This window comes from Prenolepis imparis, unplaced genomic scaffold (assembly GCF_030444845.1).
Source record: "Prenolepis imparis isolate NDT839.2.m4 unplaced genomic scaffold, iyPreImpa1.0 SCAF_9, whole genome shotgun sequence".
NCBI lineage: Eukaryota > Metazoa > Arthropoda > Insecta > Hymenoptera > Formicidae > Prenolepis > Prenolepis imparis.
This window is the reverse complement of record NW_028141167.1, coordinates 3,069,775-3,085,648: the sequence shown is the minus strand read 5'-3', so window position 1 is coordinate 3,085,648 and position 15,874 is coordinate 3,069,775. Positions and strand designations below refer to the sequence as shown.

Genomic DNA, 15,874 nt, shown 5'->3' with positions numbered 1-15,874 from the left:
CGGGACGCTTCGCTCCACGAACAACGTCGCTCCCAATAAGTTGCACGAGAGAGTATCTTCGACATCTCATTGGTATAAGCAAGAATGCTTCGAGAAACGCACGTATCCCCTAGGGAGAGCAATAATTATAAAGACAGAAAATGGTACAAGAATAATTATTACAAACAGATGAACTGATACGATTTCTAGTGTAAACACTCTTTATAAAGTTTATTTCATTCTCGCGCAGTCCGGCAAAAGGTATGTGTGTGTTGCCAAGCTAAAAAGATTAACTTTTATTAGAGTAATTAATTTTTTTACCAAACCACCCTTCGCGTATCCAGAACCGCCACTAGACAATTATATTATTCGCAAGTAATCGATGACGGCGAGGGTTTACCACGCGGTTAATCCTGCCCTTTACACCATCCTCTACTTTCTAATTCGAGAGAGAGACGACAGTTTCCAGAATATATTTTCCCTCTTTATATACGCGCCTTAATTGCGCAAAATCCGCGATATTGATACAGCAAAGGACGCGCGTGAGAGATGTAATATATATCGTACGAGCGGTGCGATCGGGTGACTCGTCGCGTCATTTGGAAATTTGACGACGCTAGCAAACGAGGACAATTAAAATTTGAGCGCGTTGCCGGCGGCTACGGTGTTCGGTGATCGTTTAGGATATTGTAAACTGCTAGAGCGCTAGAACGGGATGGCGGGGAGAGGGTCGGCTGGGTATGAAGGGGGTGGGATACGACGATAGAGGGTGTGCTGCGGGTGCGCTGTCGTTGGATGGAGTTAAGCCGAGCCAAATGAAGTAAATAATCTGAATACCGCCCGTGCTAATTAGTTATATAAAGGGCCTCCTCGCAAGCTCCGTGGCTAGGGAAGCTTATGCCGTTAATTAACATACCGAGCAAGAGTGCCAGGCGTGGCACCAGAGAGCCGGAACTTCGCTCCGTGAAAGGGGGGACGGGAGAGGCCGGGAGAGGAAGCTCGAGAAACATTATCGGGACAACTTTGTCACCGCTTTCCGCCGAGATCAAGCGCGGCAGGCAAGAACCGAGGGGAATTTTGCATTTTGCGCCTGCTGCGTTCATCCCCCGAGGGGGAACGCCGTGAGTACCCTTCGCGGCGAGGATCGCGAATCGCGACGAGCGTTCTTACCATTCTAATTTCTGCATACTCTCTCATTCGAGTACGCGAGGCAGCTCGTCGTGTATGTTTAAACGGGAGAGAAACGCGGAGAAAGAAAATCTTACGCGCGCGCGCGCGCGCGATTTTCGTAAAACCGAAGCACCTTTTACGAGCGAGCAAAATTAACATGAGCCAGAGAAAACGATCGCGCAGAGATTGTTCGCTGTATATAAACACTATATACACAATTGCATATGTTATATGTACTATATATATTGTAAAGCTGGGAATATTGTGTTTTGATAAATTATCAGATTAATATAATAATTAACTAATACTAATTATTTGACATGCGATATAATTTTGATGTAAATATCGAATGTTGTTTAACCTCAATACTATTTGTGATTATTTACATAGAATGATATTATTACATTATACATATATAGAATGATAGGTCCGCGACGCAGAATCTCGCGCGTTATAGTGTTCTCCAGCAAAATTCGTTGAATAATTCTCAAAGTTCCATAAAAACGCACGACGATCTTCAAACGCGTTTTTCCAGGCAGCGGTACACTATTCAGGATATATCTCGTAAAATGCGATTTATGCGATGTACCAGACTGCAAGACGGAGCGCTCGTTCGTGCCTTTTTTCTTCCGCCACGGACAATTCGCAATGGCAGCTAGGAGTAGTATTTATGAATTTTTTAACGTTCACGTTACGCGACATCTCTCCAGCACCAGCCAAACCAGACGGCGTTTCTTTCTTTCTCTCTTTCTCTCTCTTGTTCGCCCACCTGCAAATCTGCTTAAAGCTGCCACCCTTTATCCGAAATGTAAGGCTGTAAATTTCGACATTTCGCTTGTTTGAGCAACGGATTTTTTCTGCCTGTGCTTCATGCTCGCTGTCGCGTCGAAAATGAACGTTTTTTTTTTTTTTTACGACGGCTCTTAAACGATTACCACCTCTAATGGTACCCTCTTCAACCCGAAACGCGTTGTGACATTTCTAAAGATTAGAATAAACGTTTTAACGGGAAGATTCGCATCCCGAAAAAATCATGAGTGGCAATTATGTTAAAGCGACAATTCACCCCGTCTAATTAATTCGCCCAAATTTCGCGATCGCGAGCGAAATTCGAGTGTTTCGAGACGCGCGAAACTAATGAGCCCTTAACTCGCGGCCGTACCGTAAAATGTCAACGGCACAAGTACAGGGGACCGATGTATCTCCATCTCCCGGGGATTGTTGGTTAACGGTGAGACAAATCGAATAGCCGAGAGAGCCAGGGCATAGCCTGGTTGTATGTACACATGCAGGGACGATAGTTACGATGCCTCGATCGGTCGAATGTTACTCGAACTATCGCTTTCGCTGCCGACATGAACGTTCACATTCGGGAAATGAATTTGACCCCTCTTCCATTCCTTCATGTATCATTTGTTGTACACTTAAGAATGTAATCCTGCGCGCGAATACGATCATTGTGTGTTAATAGCGTTAAAGTAATTTTATAGATGATTCCGCGATAGTAAGCGATTCTTTTTCAGTTTGCATCAAGAAAGAATGAACAGCTCGCGAAATTTCGCCGGAAGTTTCGTTTGGATTTTTTTTACCCGATATTAAACCTGTCTATTGAATAACTACGCTAATCAAAGGTTTAACGGACATTAACTGTCTCGAGAGGAGATCGATGGAATCAACCGGGGTTGAATAAAACCTGTAAATGCAATTTTTTTTATTCAGCGACGTCCGTTAGCGCTAACGATTGTTAAATCACTTCTACTTTTAACGAACCATTAAAAATTGGCGGATCGTCAATTTCGTATTCGTTAACGAGAATTTCGGAAAGGTCGGTGAAATATCCATTAATAACAAAAGTCTATATACGCCTCAGAAAAATACAAAAAAAAAGAGTCGTTAAAAAGCCAGGGAAAAATATTGTTTAAATGTTACGATTTAATCTCGTATATCTCGCTAATATACACACATACTAACGGAGTATTCTCAACAAATACATCTCCGCGTGCTTTGAGCTCTAATTAACGGTCCTCCGAAATTAATTCTTCCGCGCAGTAGTGCAAGTCAACCTCGGGCGTTTCGCCCGTCCGGCTGACTAGTAGTATAACACAGTGATGTGCAAGTCGCGAACCGCGCTCCTTCTCCCCCTTCCTCCCTCCCCCCTTTTCCCTCCCCCTGCTTTCTCCGCGCGAGACTGTACGCCTCCGGCCTCCTCGGTAATCCTGAGTTATGGAGGATTATATCATCAATTTCGCCGACCAGGATCAGGTGCAGCGAGCACCATCGGCAGCCAGGATATATCCGCGTATCTACACGAGACCTACACCCTCCCACCCCTTGTCACCCTCTCTTGTTGGAACGCGTTAACCACCGCACACGGACCCTCTCGTCCTCCGCCTGTCGTCCCCTCTTTCACGGCACACATTTTATACGCTTTATATACGTTACGTGATCGTAACGTTAGACAACTTAACGCGTGCGCGCAAAAGATGGAAAGTCGCGTCATATGTCCGGGGTATCTGTCACGCAAATTCGGGAATTCGCCGTTTGAATGGCTGATCGAACGAGTCGCTAGCGATAATTTAGCTGGAACGTAACGATTATACCGATATTTGCAGCTGATAAAATGTGATATAATGTCGGCCGGCTGATAACGTAAATGGTTAATAAAGCATAACGAAGCGAACGGGCGCTGCTTATTAAATCTCGACGCCGAGTGCAATGATACACGCATATTGTTACTGATCCGAATTCAAATGTAGGTAATTGCATGGGAAAAATTATAGAACGTAATTAGTATAACAAAGTGTTAATATATCGCTAAGATATACGGCGCTCTTTCTATCTCTCTCTGAAACGTGAAAAATAATCAAATGATTATTATTAAGGATCCTTTTTTAAAAATAGCTGTAGTTAAAAATCGAATAAAAAAAGAATTCGATAGAGATGAAATTATGACAAGGGTGGGAGAAATGAAATGTTTGTCGCACGTTTCTAAATATCTCGAGGAAGTAGGCAGAACTCTAGCGAAAATACTGAAAATATAAATCCGCTAATATATCGAGAGATTAGCGTTCGGACATGTGGCTCGATAGTCCGCCGTGGATCAGGCCCAAAGCCTGTGATACCCCTTCATTCTTTCATGCAACCGGCTCTTTTTTCTTGTTTGTTGATGTAAAAAAAAATTCCTTTCTCTCGCTATTTCTTGTGTTTTATATTGGTTTGTTCACTATCGAATTTTTGTAACTATAAACACATATACTCTCTCTTTTTCTCTCTGACAATTTTTAAAAAAACTTTCTATTATACTATTACTATTATAGAATACAAATACATATATTAAATAATTATTAATATACATATATTATTAAATACATATATCTATAAAAATTAATATATTTTATAAAAACTTTTATATAGAAAAAAATAATAGAATTATAATGTATTTAGTATTAAATAACTTCCTGTCGCTGTTAATTAGAACAGAATATTTTTCGCATTTATTTGCTCTGTTAATTGTTTACGTATGTTATTATTTTTATATCCACTAATTTGTGAAATATAGGCGACTTCCCCTCGGGTATAGTACATGATCAACGCACTCGAATTGGTTTGGGACGCGTCTATGGTGGTGGAGGGTTAACGAGTGCGTGGCGGCGTCCATTTTTTCTCGTAACAATAATTTGTCGTTATCAAATAACGACGCGGTAACGTACGTTTCGCCGGCTTTCGCCAGCGCTACCGATAAATGCCTCGGCGAAATAAAATTTTACTGCCGAATAATATCCGCCCGAGAGTTTGTCGCTATTGAATTCCCCAACCGTTTTGTAACGCTCCTGCGATGCCACCTATTCCGCTCTCTATGCGCCATTTTATACGCGGATTTCTACCATTCATATGCGACTCTTCTCATTTTTTTTACATCGGTACTTCTCCGCTCGCACCTTTTGAAAAAAACATCTTGTTCTCTTTTAGTCTCTGTTTGATTAGACTGATCGAATGATAATGATATCAAGGAACACTTTTGGCGCGAATTTAGTTTTATTAAACTCAATAATAAATAGTGAATTTAAATAAATTTTTTGTGCGAAACAGCTTCGAGCAAGTGATATTGGAAAATATTTCTCAAATTTAACCGAAAGCTATAAATAAATATATTAAACAAGATGTGTTTTATTATTCCACTTGTCTAAATCTACTATAATAAATATAGTCCTAACTAGATTTTTTCCACTTTATTAACTATAACGTGTCGTCGCATTATTTGAGTTTTCGGTCACCTTAACTTGCCTCTCGTCTTCATAGATATTGTAGCGCAGAATCGGGCGCCTAGAATGGAGCAGCAGCGCGGAGAGAATAATGTTAATGAAATACAGATACCATCTCCACGCACAGGGAGCATCCGTCGCCAATGGCGAACTATTGTCGCCCTGCATCTCTACATCCCAGCCCTCGACGGTCGTCGACTGTGGCTAACCGTGTGTGTTTGCCAATTTTAAGAAGCGCGTCCCCCTCTCACCCCCTCTCGCCCCATCGCGTCGTCGTCGTCGTCGTCGTCGTTCGCATCGACGAATGTGATCGAGGTGGGAAATAACGGAGGGGAAACGGCGGAAATGGAAGAACCAAAGTCGCGCCCGTGCACGACGACAGGGTCAATAGTTTCGCCGACGCTCGATTTACACACGCTAGGGGAATGTCTGCTAAATAACGTGTAAACCACCGACTCCGCGGGCTCGATACGAGAAGGTTATGAACCTACCGCGTTCGCGATAAGGAACGCGCGATACTCTCTCGCTGTGAACTATGAAGATCGCGCCGCGGAGGTACAGCAATCTAATGGCGCGTGAGAGAGGAAAGTGTTTGCGGGAAATAATACGATAGATTCGACTGCGGTGGCAGGGAAATCTCGTATACATTTTTACAGTCGCATCTCTCTTGTTCCGCTTTGAATTGCGTCTTTCGAGAGAGAGAGAGAGAGAGAGAGATAGGTTTAGAATAGGAAATTATTATTGATATCGATCTGGAACATTTAGAACCATCAACCGCAGCGACAGGCATCGAATGATTGTGTCATTTATGCGTCATGTCAATGACATTTCTCGCGAAGGGATGGAGATAAAAAGGGAGACTCTTCATTCTACAGTCGCATAAATTATTAATGCAAAATTAGCATTTACCATTAAGTTTCTCCTGGGTAATAAACATCGAATCGCGCGGCATCAACTCCGACAAGGAGGGGTTGTTTCTCTCGTTATCGAGAGTGCACTGACTCACTGCTTTTTTTTAAAGCAGCCTAATTAAGGGGTGCCTGACACAAAACGTTAATTAATGCACTCGAAAACCAAGTCCCATTAAAGAGAGGAAAAGGGGATGAGAAGGCAGCTACGGAGGGGGTGGTCGAAGACTGGCGAGAGAAATCACTGGCGCGCGCGGTTGCTGCTCGTAAAGCACGAGCGAGACGTCGACGTTTCGGTAACGGTCGACGCGGGGGATGCAGGTAAGAGACAAGAGATAGGGATAAAGATTATACAGGGTGTTCCTCAAATATTGTGCCGCAGAAGAGAGAAGAGAGCGGTCTTGGTGATTCGATTAAAAATTTTAATTTTAATTAATAAAAACTGGAGAAATGTACAGGCAATAAAAATATCAAATTACAAATTTTTTAATTTCGTAATTGTAAGTCACATTTTTTTTTTATAATCAAGACATTGTAGTTCAGTTGTTTAGCTACGATATGCGAAAGAGTTTTTTGAAATTACATTGACAGAAAAAAGTGGAAATATTATCATGGTCTATTAATTTTATATTAATCATTTGGAGATAATGAGTGTCATAAATTAATAGTCGATAGCTTCAATGTTGTCTTTACTGTACAAATGTCTCAATCTTTACTATACAATGTTAAAGAGGTGATTTTATTTCAAATTTATCAAATTATATCAAAATTTTATAAGATATAATGCATTATATACACATTAAAATGTATATTGTTAAAATCAAAGAGTTAGACTTATCACGAAGAATAGTGTTTAATCGAATTTTCAAGATAAATTTTATTCAAAAATTCGTCAAGGAATTCAAGCATTCAAGGGAGAATGCGCAATTTTGCGGAACACCCCGTGGGTAAAGGAGAGAAAGGGGAGAAGAGGGAATGGGCTTAAAAGTTGAAGGCGAAAGCGTCGGTAGAGACGGCGGCCCGCTCGGGGCGGACGAAAGCAGCCGGCAGGCAATTCCTAACGGGTGGAAAGATATGCAAATGCGCGCGAGGGAGATCGCGGGTAATGCCTGCCTACCTGGGCGCAATAATCATTAAAAACTAAAACGCGTGTTCCTATCCCTCCGCTCCTTGCGCGAGAACCGAGCCAAACAGAGCTGAACCAGAGAGGAGGGAAAGCAGGAGACGTCGGGGCGCGCGCCGACGGAGGGACCAAACTTGGATCGAGCTTAGGAAGTTGAAGCTTTCGGAGGAAAGCTTCCAAACGCAGGAGACCTGGCGCTAATTTCGCAGTCGTGCGGCGAAGATAGCGGGATGGGGTACCTCTGGGACAGTGTCGTGTAGGTAGATAGATACGTACATACATATATGTATATGTATCTGATAAGAGCGACAGATCGATCATGAATATGCGGTTTTTTCAACAGTTCCTGAAACGATAATAAGAAATAAATTTGAAAGAAATTAGAGAACATATTCAAAGCCATTTGTTTTTTCAAAGATAAATATAATAAATAAAAAATAGCGATATATTTACTAAAGAGATTTAGAAAAGCTGAATAATTATATTTCTTATTAATGACAAATGAATTAGCTTTTAATATCTTAGATAGAAATTGGAAGGAATGTTTCGAGAATTGTAGCGCGTGAAATCTTTTATATAGGATCGCTAAATGTGAACGTATGTAAGTCAAAGCTGACCTGCTCTACAATCGTAACCGCATGATTCGAAATAGACGGATGAGGTAAAGCTGAGTTAGCTCAATGCCGGAATTAATAGAGGGAGAAGCAGGAGTACGCGCTCTTCTGACACTACGGAAGAACCATTAGCCCGATTAAATGATTAAGCGGCGCTGTTAACGATTTGGCACTAATTAGATCAACGAAAAACAGGCGTATATATAGCTACAGTATAAAATGCAATTACCGATTCGGCTAACAAAATTTATACAAGTATAAATTTCTCCCTTCCAAAAAATTTGTGTTTGCTTACAAACCTACTTTCCGAGTATCCTTTTAAAGAAAAATGAGTCTCTATTAAGTATGCTGCTGGCCATAAGAAAGGGTTAAAGGCTCGGCGAAACTCACGCGAGCGAGCGAGCAAACCCAGAGTTTCAAGATCGAAACAGGGACGCATTGGCCGAGGCATTAAAGCGGCCAGCTCCCGGGGAACTTCATTTAAGAGTCCTTGTTTATAAACTGAAACAGGACGCGGCGGAATATAATTCCGCTTCTAATTACCCGGAGTGCTTTGCTTCTTTCACGGAAACCGTCCCGCCTGCCGCCGGTCGTCCGTGGCAAAAGTTTCGTCCAACCGAAGAGGCCGACGATAATAGAGAAATTCGATCGCACGCTGGTCCAGATTGGACGACTGCATTGCGACCGGCTCCATAAGTAAAAACCTAATAAATAGCCGGAAGCGGAATAGAGACAGGAGAATAAGAAGGAGTGAGAGAAAAAGAAAGAGAGAAAGGGGCGGATCACGGAAGAAACGGAAAGAGCGCGTAGGTAGGGTGAAGAGTCCCTGATAATTAAGACCGTTAAAGAGAAAACGAGCGAGCGAGAGGCAGAGCGCGGCCGTTTTCTCGGTCGGCACGGTACATCCTTGCATCCTCGAGATAGCTAATTAATTTAATTACCGCCTTCACCAGATTTAGCTCCCGGCCTGCCCGCCGCCGCAGCGCACCGCACCGCACCGCACCGCACTCGCCGTTCTCCGACCGACGATTCGCGTTTCACGGTTGCGGGATAACAATTCGCCCGAAACTCGCGCATCGCCAACCACCAACCGGGATGATTCGACTCAGTAACGTCTACATTAGGTGTCTCGGTGTCGCCGAAAATTCGTACATTCGTTGAAATTGCAATAAATAAAATAAACGCAAGATTTTTTCAAGTTTGATCCTTTTACGCCTTTATATAAGGTATCAAGTTCAAAAAAGAGTCGAAACAAGTCCATCTAAAAAAAATTCAAGCTTTGTGTTTTTGTTTAATATTTATATCGATAAATATTTCCAATGTTTTAAAAAATAAATTCGATTGTCGATAATTTTTGAATGCATAAGAATCTCGAAATCGATTTTTCATCATGTTACTGCGACACAAACTAAAAAAACTCAACCAAAGCATCCCTAGGCGTGATTGCTATTTCGTGTGAACACCCATGGCGCGTACGGGATCGTATAACGAGCCGTAACAACCTGGCAGGACCGGCCCGTTAAATTTAATGTTTATCGACGATAGTGACCGTAAAATTTAATTAATCTAAAACTGATTATGTGCAAGCGCAGGATGGAGGCAGAACGCTGATTCCATCGGCGGCGATCGGCCCATAAGCCCCCGCGGATGGCCGACCATAACCCTTCGAGTCCGTTTTACTTCACTCCGCGGACCTGACACGGCACCAGCCGGGCTAACGCTTTGATCGGTTCGCTATCATCGGGAGGCTTAATCGATGCGATTTCTGTCGTCGAACGACCCTCGCGTTATACGTTCGCATTTACATTCCGAAGAGGCTTACAATTTGCATTCGCGAAAATTATGTCACGCACCGCGTCCCTAAATCTAAAAAGAAAAGAAAGAGCGAATGATAGATCGAGTCAAATCACCCAACGTCTCGCCTCTTACTAATTCCGGGGAGCTACCAACCATAATGTACCCAACGTGCTCCCCGGGGTGACATGAAAGCGTTCCCTTTAACGACGACGAATCGAGCCACAAGATAGGCGATAATCTTGCCGCGATTACGCTAAGGAGACCGAATAATTACGTGCGGGCAATTCGATTTTAGGTCCCGTCCCCTTGGTCACGATAAATATCCTTGGTGTTTCGCACATCTCGTCGTCAAAACTGATAAAGTGAACCGGAGGCCAGCAATGTGCGTGTCACTCTAATCAATTATTGAAATATAACATTTTATTTTATAATTTCAAAAAATGTTTTATACGAAAAACCTGGGATGTTTCAAACAGGAAGACAAAATTTCGATAACATCTAGTGAATTTATTAAAATGGCGTAATTTTTTCGAAGCTAAAAATTCCTAGTATAGTTACTTTATCGCGAATTCGATCATTTCTCGCGACTAACTCTTTTACAACGAGACGCAAACAACTTGGCGAAAGCACCGGCACGTAACGGACGTTAAAATTAACGACACAGTAACAAAGTACTAGTCACGTGCTGTAAGACTCGAGCCACGTACTGGTACCGTGCACGCAGTTTCGCTAGGACTAGGATTTGAAGGCCGACGTAAAGAACTGACGTAACTGCCGAGTCGCTTCGCGGCAATCAAAATCAAATGTTTCCAAGCAGCCGGAGGCGCGAATGCGAGCGGAAAATCTACGAGTGGCAAGAACTCGAGTGAATAGACGCGGTCCGAATCGCGATGCTTCGAATCTGACGGGCTCGTAAGCCGTTTGCTCTTATCGCCCATCGTCCGTTAAGAGCCCTTAGGTACACCAGAGGGATACGCACGCCTCGCACAGAGCAGAGGAAACGAGGTATTCCAGGATCGTTAATGGCACGAACTCTGCAAGAAACGTGCGTCCGCGCGAATCAGCTGTTCGAAAGTCGAAGAAACGGCGTCTCCAAAAATTATATCTTCGAAACTGAACTTACTCTCGCGACAGATTTGACCGAGTCTACTTTAAATCCGAAACGCTTCCGCACATTTTTACAGCCGATACAAACAATTCCGCGTTAATAGCGGGAATAATATTGCAGTATTAACTCACAAAGTCACAAGTCGCGTATTTTTCGTAAAAAAAATAAAATGCAATTGAGGAAGTGCACGGATATACATTTGCGATAAAGCGGTAATGAAGAGATGAAGAGGAAAAAGAAACGAAAAAGATTGTAGGAAGGTGGAGGTTGGAGGGAATGGAAAATGCGGGGAAAATCTCGAAGCAGGTGACAGTGAAAAAGTTCGAGCGACCATTTGGATCGTAATACGCGGTAATGCCGGTACTTAGTGGAGTATAAATAAGCGTTAAATCCGTGCTTAGGAGCCTTAATCTGTATTTTTTTCTTGAGATGCCTGCTGGAATATATTATCACCCGAGGGACCTTATCGCGGACGGCGATAATGGCGCTAACGCGCGCATATATATATATATATATATATATATATATATATATATATGTACTTGAGTACATAGCGGCGGGAACTTCTTAAAGGAGTAGGCAAGAAGCGGAGTCCTCTTGTGGGAAATCTCCCTTTTCCGGCGTATCCATTCTATTGAGAGCCTAATACAAGAGCTTTCGTAAACAGTATTAATGTCTCGCCAGAGCATCCAGTATCATTCTTATTCTCCAATAGAGACCCATATTTTCTTGCAAAGAGATAATAACTCTGAGAAATTAGAAGCTATAACATAGACGACATCGCGGATGTAAAAACAGAAGTATAATACACATTCTCTATTTCAAAATTGTGTGTAGAATTTATATAATCAAGATTTTTTCTTTTTTAATACAAAAATCTCAATCGAGTTAATAAAGAATTACATTCGAAGAAGGAGAATATTTTATTATATTTTCAAATTTGTATGTTAAGACTTGGTTATCGCCCGTCGACGAGACGCATAGATTTAAGTTTGGTACGTGGCGCGAGTGGTGATTCGTTGGTTGGAAGGAACAACGTCGGTTGCTAACGACCGTCGTCAGACCGGGGTTGTTAACTGCTGCTGGGTTCGGTTGTCCCCGGTGAATGTGGTGGCTCCTCCACGTGGGAGCTCGGTACCGCGGAAGGAGAAGTGGGTGAGAGGGTGGAAAAGAGCGACCGCGTCGGAGACGTCGGGTAGGGAATGGCTAAGCTATTCGGAACAATGTCTTGTTAGGCGGTTTGCTTTGAGGTAATCGCCAGGAAGACCCCGGCAGTCGTTAGACTTTCCCTCGCGGACCTGTTTGTTTCGCGGATAATTGCCCACCGATACTCGACTCTAGTCCCTCGTAAAATCCATGAACGGTCTTCCCGTTTCCCTCTCGCGTCTTCGTGGGGCGGGAAGAACAACGACGGATAAGCGGAGTTTAGGGAGAGAATGAAAGACGCGAATTACCGTTCGCTTATAGACAGTAAAATCCGCGAAAGTTTGATTTTTGTGCCGTAATGTAATTATCCGGCTATATAGAAAAATCTAATTTACTAGTCTAATCTAATTAACTAAATCTAATTAACTAGTCCGCTAAGTGCGTTGAGGAGCTTTTGATATAAAAAATAAGATAAGAAAACTCGAATGATCTCAATTTTACTTTCATGGAAACACTTTTGTATGTCACAGAGAATCGCATTCGGGAGTGAGAAAACTTCCAAGTGGTTAAGGCCTAAAAATGCGTATTAATACGTTACGATATCGAATGCATAATGTTAGGGAACTCGAGAACTTTCGTCGGGAGACGCCATTACGAGGCAGCATAAATATTCGACTGCAAGACTTCGGCGCTTAAGTGGCGAAGCAGTTAGCACCGTTGAGACTATTAATACGCATCGGTAGATCGTTAGCTCGTATTCCCGAAGGTAATATTCTTAGTTTGTCTCGCCGGTCCATATCCTCGCGCGTGAGATCCTCCACCGAATAGTTATTCTCGTTTCGGTAAAGCTCCTACTCTGCGAATGGTGCTCGGTAATACGATAAATGAGACTTTGGAGCTTTGGAATACGGAAGTTTAACGTTCTTAACGTCCTGCTTACGCATGATTTTCCGGCCGACATTCTAGGATAATTATATTCATAGATGTAAACTAACAATAAAATCTTTATTCTAGATTAATTTTATCATTCTGCTTATTTTTTCTCTGCACACGTACATCATAAACAAATTCATAGAAATATTTGCATATATTAACGTGCTTTTAATTTAACATACATTTTTGCACTTTTTTTGCAAATTTTAAAATAACAGGGTCGCATTTTAAAAAATGAAAATGAATTGAATATAATCTGATGAAACACAGTGGAGATTTAATTTTAAATCTATTTTATAATTATTTTATGTTTATTACAATATATTTATTTATATACGCGTCGAGGAATTTAATAAATATTCTATGAAGGTTAATTTATATATATAAAATTGCTCACCCAGATTTATCGCGCGAAATATCTATTTCCGAAATATTTTACGATAGGCAAGCCACCGAGGCAACCCATATAACATGACTAATATAGTATGACGAAAATGTTGGCCAATTACAATATGCATTTATAGGCTTACCGAAGCTCGCATAATTATAATTTTCTACAAGCGCGCGGAAATCCGGCAAACGGAATATTACAAGCAACGAGCTTGTAGTTCGAACTTCATCACTGATTTATGTAACCGCGGTATAACGATGCCATTATATATCGGACATAGAAACGCATCGTTGTTGCATTGATTATCAGGAAATAGTATGCAACGATTTAATATGTACATCGTTCAATCAGCCTCTCTCGCGCGCGCGGCAATTATTTCCACATTATTCTACATCGTATATCCCGTTGTGTTCTAAGTCTGCATATATACCCCGAAATATGTATACCGCGAGCGGACCGATGGATTGACTATAACGGCACACGACCATGATCGACATAAACATATATAATAAACATGTTTATTAACCCTTTGATGTATTATCAATTTTCACCTTATACCCATAATTCTGCGCAATACAATTTAGAATAATTACCGAATATTATGTGTGCTCATATTATTCCGAATCTCAATGAACCGATATATCTGTAAAACTGCAAATCAATATTTGCGAAATAACACGTTTAGCATAAACGATGATTTTAGATGAGGGTGACTTCAGACACTCTTTCTCTCTTACGTTATTTTCTCCACCCTTCGGAAAAGTTGAAAACAAGCATTAAATTGCAAAGTTATCTGAATCGCGCGGCGATCGATCCTCGCGATGTGCTTCCGAAATAAAATCTTGCTCGCGTCATAGGGTGGACGAAATCAGGGCGCGAAAAACGAGAGATTTCCGTAAATAATTTGGCAGCGCAGGCGCCTGGACGCCGCGACGAAGAACAGCCGATAGGGATGAGAGAGGATCCAGATCGGAGATCTGGTGCCTTCGTAATATAAGGGAGCGCGAGAGAGAAGAACGACGACAGACGGCCATTAATAAAGCGCGAAATCCAAATGGTCATGCGCCAATCAGCGGCCGTGACAGTAGCTACGACATAACAAGTATTTCCCATCAGCGCATTCCGCATGCAAGGATCGCTATACCGGATCGCAAAACGAGCTCTTCTCCGTTGATTAGCGACGATGTGCGCGCGGTTCGTCCTTCTTCCTATCTCGCGATTGGAGTACTTGGACCTTGGACCAATAGTCAGTCAATGTCGGAGTCGAGACTATTGTATTTAATATATTTGTATTATAGAATATTGTTTTATATATAATGTTATATATATATATATATATATATATATATATACACACATATACATATACTTATATAGGATGCAAATTCATCGCGCTGTTTTTAATTATCTTTTCTATAATAATCAAATTAGACAAGTGATTCTTTTCTTATCTAAAATTTATTATATTTCTAATTTTTATGTCATACACGTATACCTCTCTAATTAAATTTTAAATTTTGTCATCCTACATTTCGAATAAAATGAAAAATATGAATCTGTTATCTATTTCCTCTTCTAAGAAATTTAATATGCTAGACGAGTTTTTAATTTTCAATTATTTTATTGATTACTCGAAACATACTTTTATTATATTCGTAAAGAAAGAATCGATTCTAAACAAATTGTCGAGAGAATTTTTAGTAAAAATAGAAATAAATGAAAAAATATTGAACTTTGCATCTTTCCAACAGGATGTGATAAAATAATATATACCTATCATTTATTTTTTTAAAGAGTAAAGAATCAAAGTATGAATTTAGGAGCATTTGTCTATTTATATAAATGCATGTAACAGTTGGCGACGCAATTAGAATACCGCACAGATCTATTGACCCAAATATATCTCGTAAAACACATTCGTGCTCTATCGACTCGTTAAAAAAAGATCATACATAGATACTTCGAAACGAGAATGGCGATCAAATAAGCCCCGCAGAATCTCTTTTCCGAAATTCCCCTCATAAACTTGGCTTTTCCTCTCTATCTTTGTATCGTTATTCACTACTACCCTTCCCTCTCTCTCTGTTTCTCCCTGCGTGCCACGCGTGTGCACACACGTGACAATACCACGACACACCCTAAATATCGAGAAAGTAGATTTCCCGTGCCTTGATATGATTAATGCTCCACTCTCGGGAGATAAAAAGTGAGCGAAGGAAAAGGCGGAGGGACGGGAGGAAAATGGCGGGGCGCGAACGAGAAGGGCGGCCAAAGAAAGTAGGGTAGAAAGAGCAAACAACGGGAAAACAGAAGAGGAGATCGCGATGGAAGATTGGCCGTGAAATGAGAAATATGGAGAAATAATTTATATCAAAAATGAAATTATCAGTTTGAAGATAAACCAAGTCTCTTTTTCTTTCTTTTATCAAATATATATATGCGC

At 41.4% G+C, this 15,874-nt stretch overlaps 1 protein-coding gene across 1 annotated transcript in view; it reads left to right on the top strand.

Annotated features, from left to right (window-relative positions):
- Positions 1-15,874, top strand: part of LOC145940633 (uncharacterized) — a 211,464-nt gene that overhangs the window by 115,205 nt on the left and 80,385 nt on the right. The window lies entirely within an intron of this gene.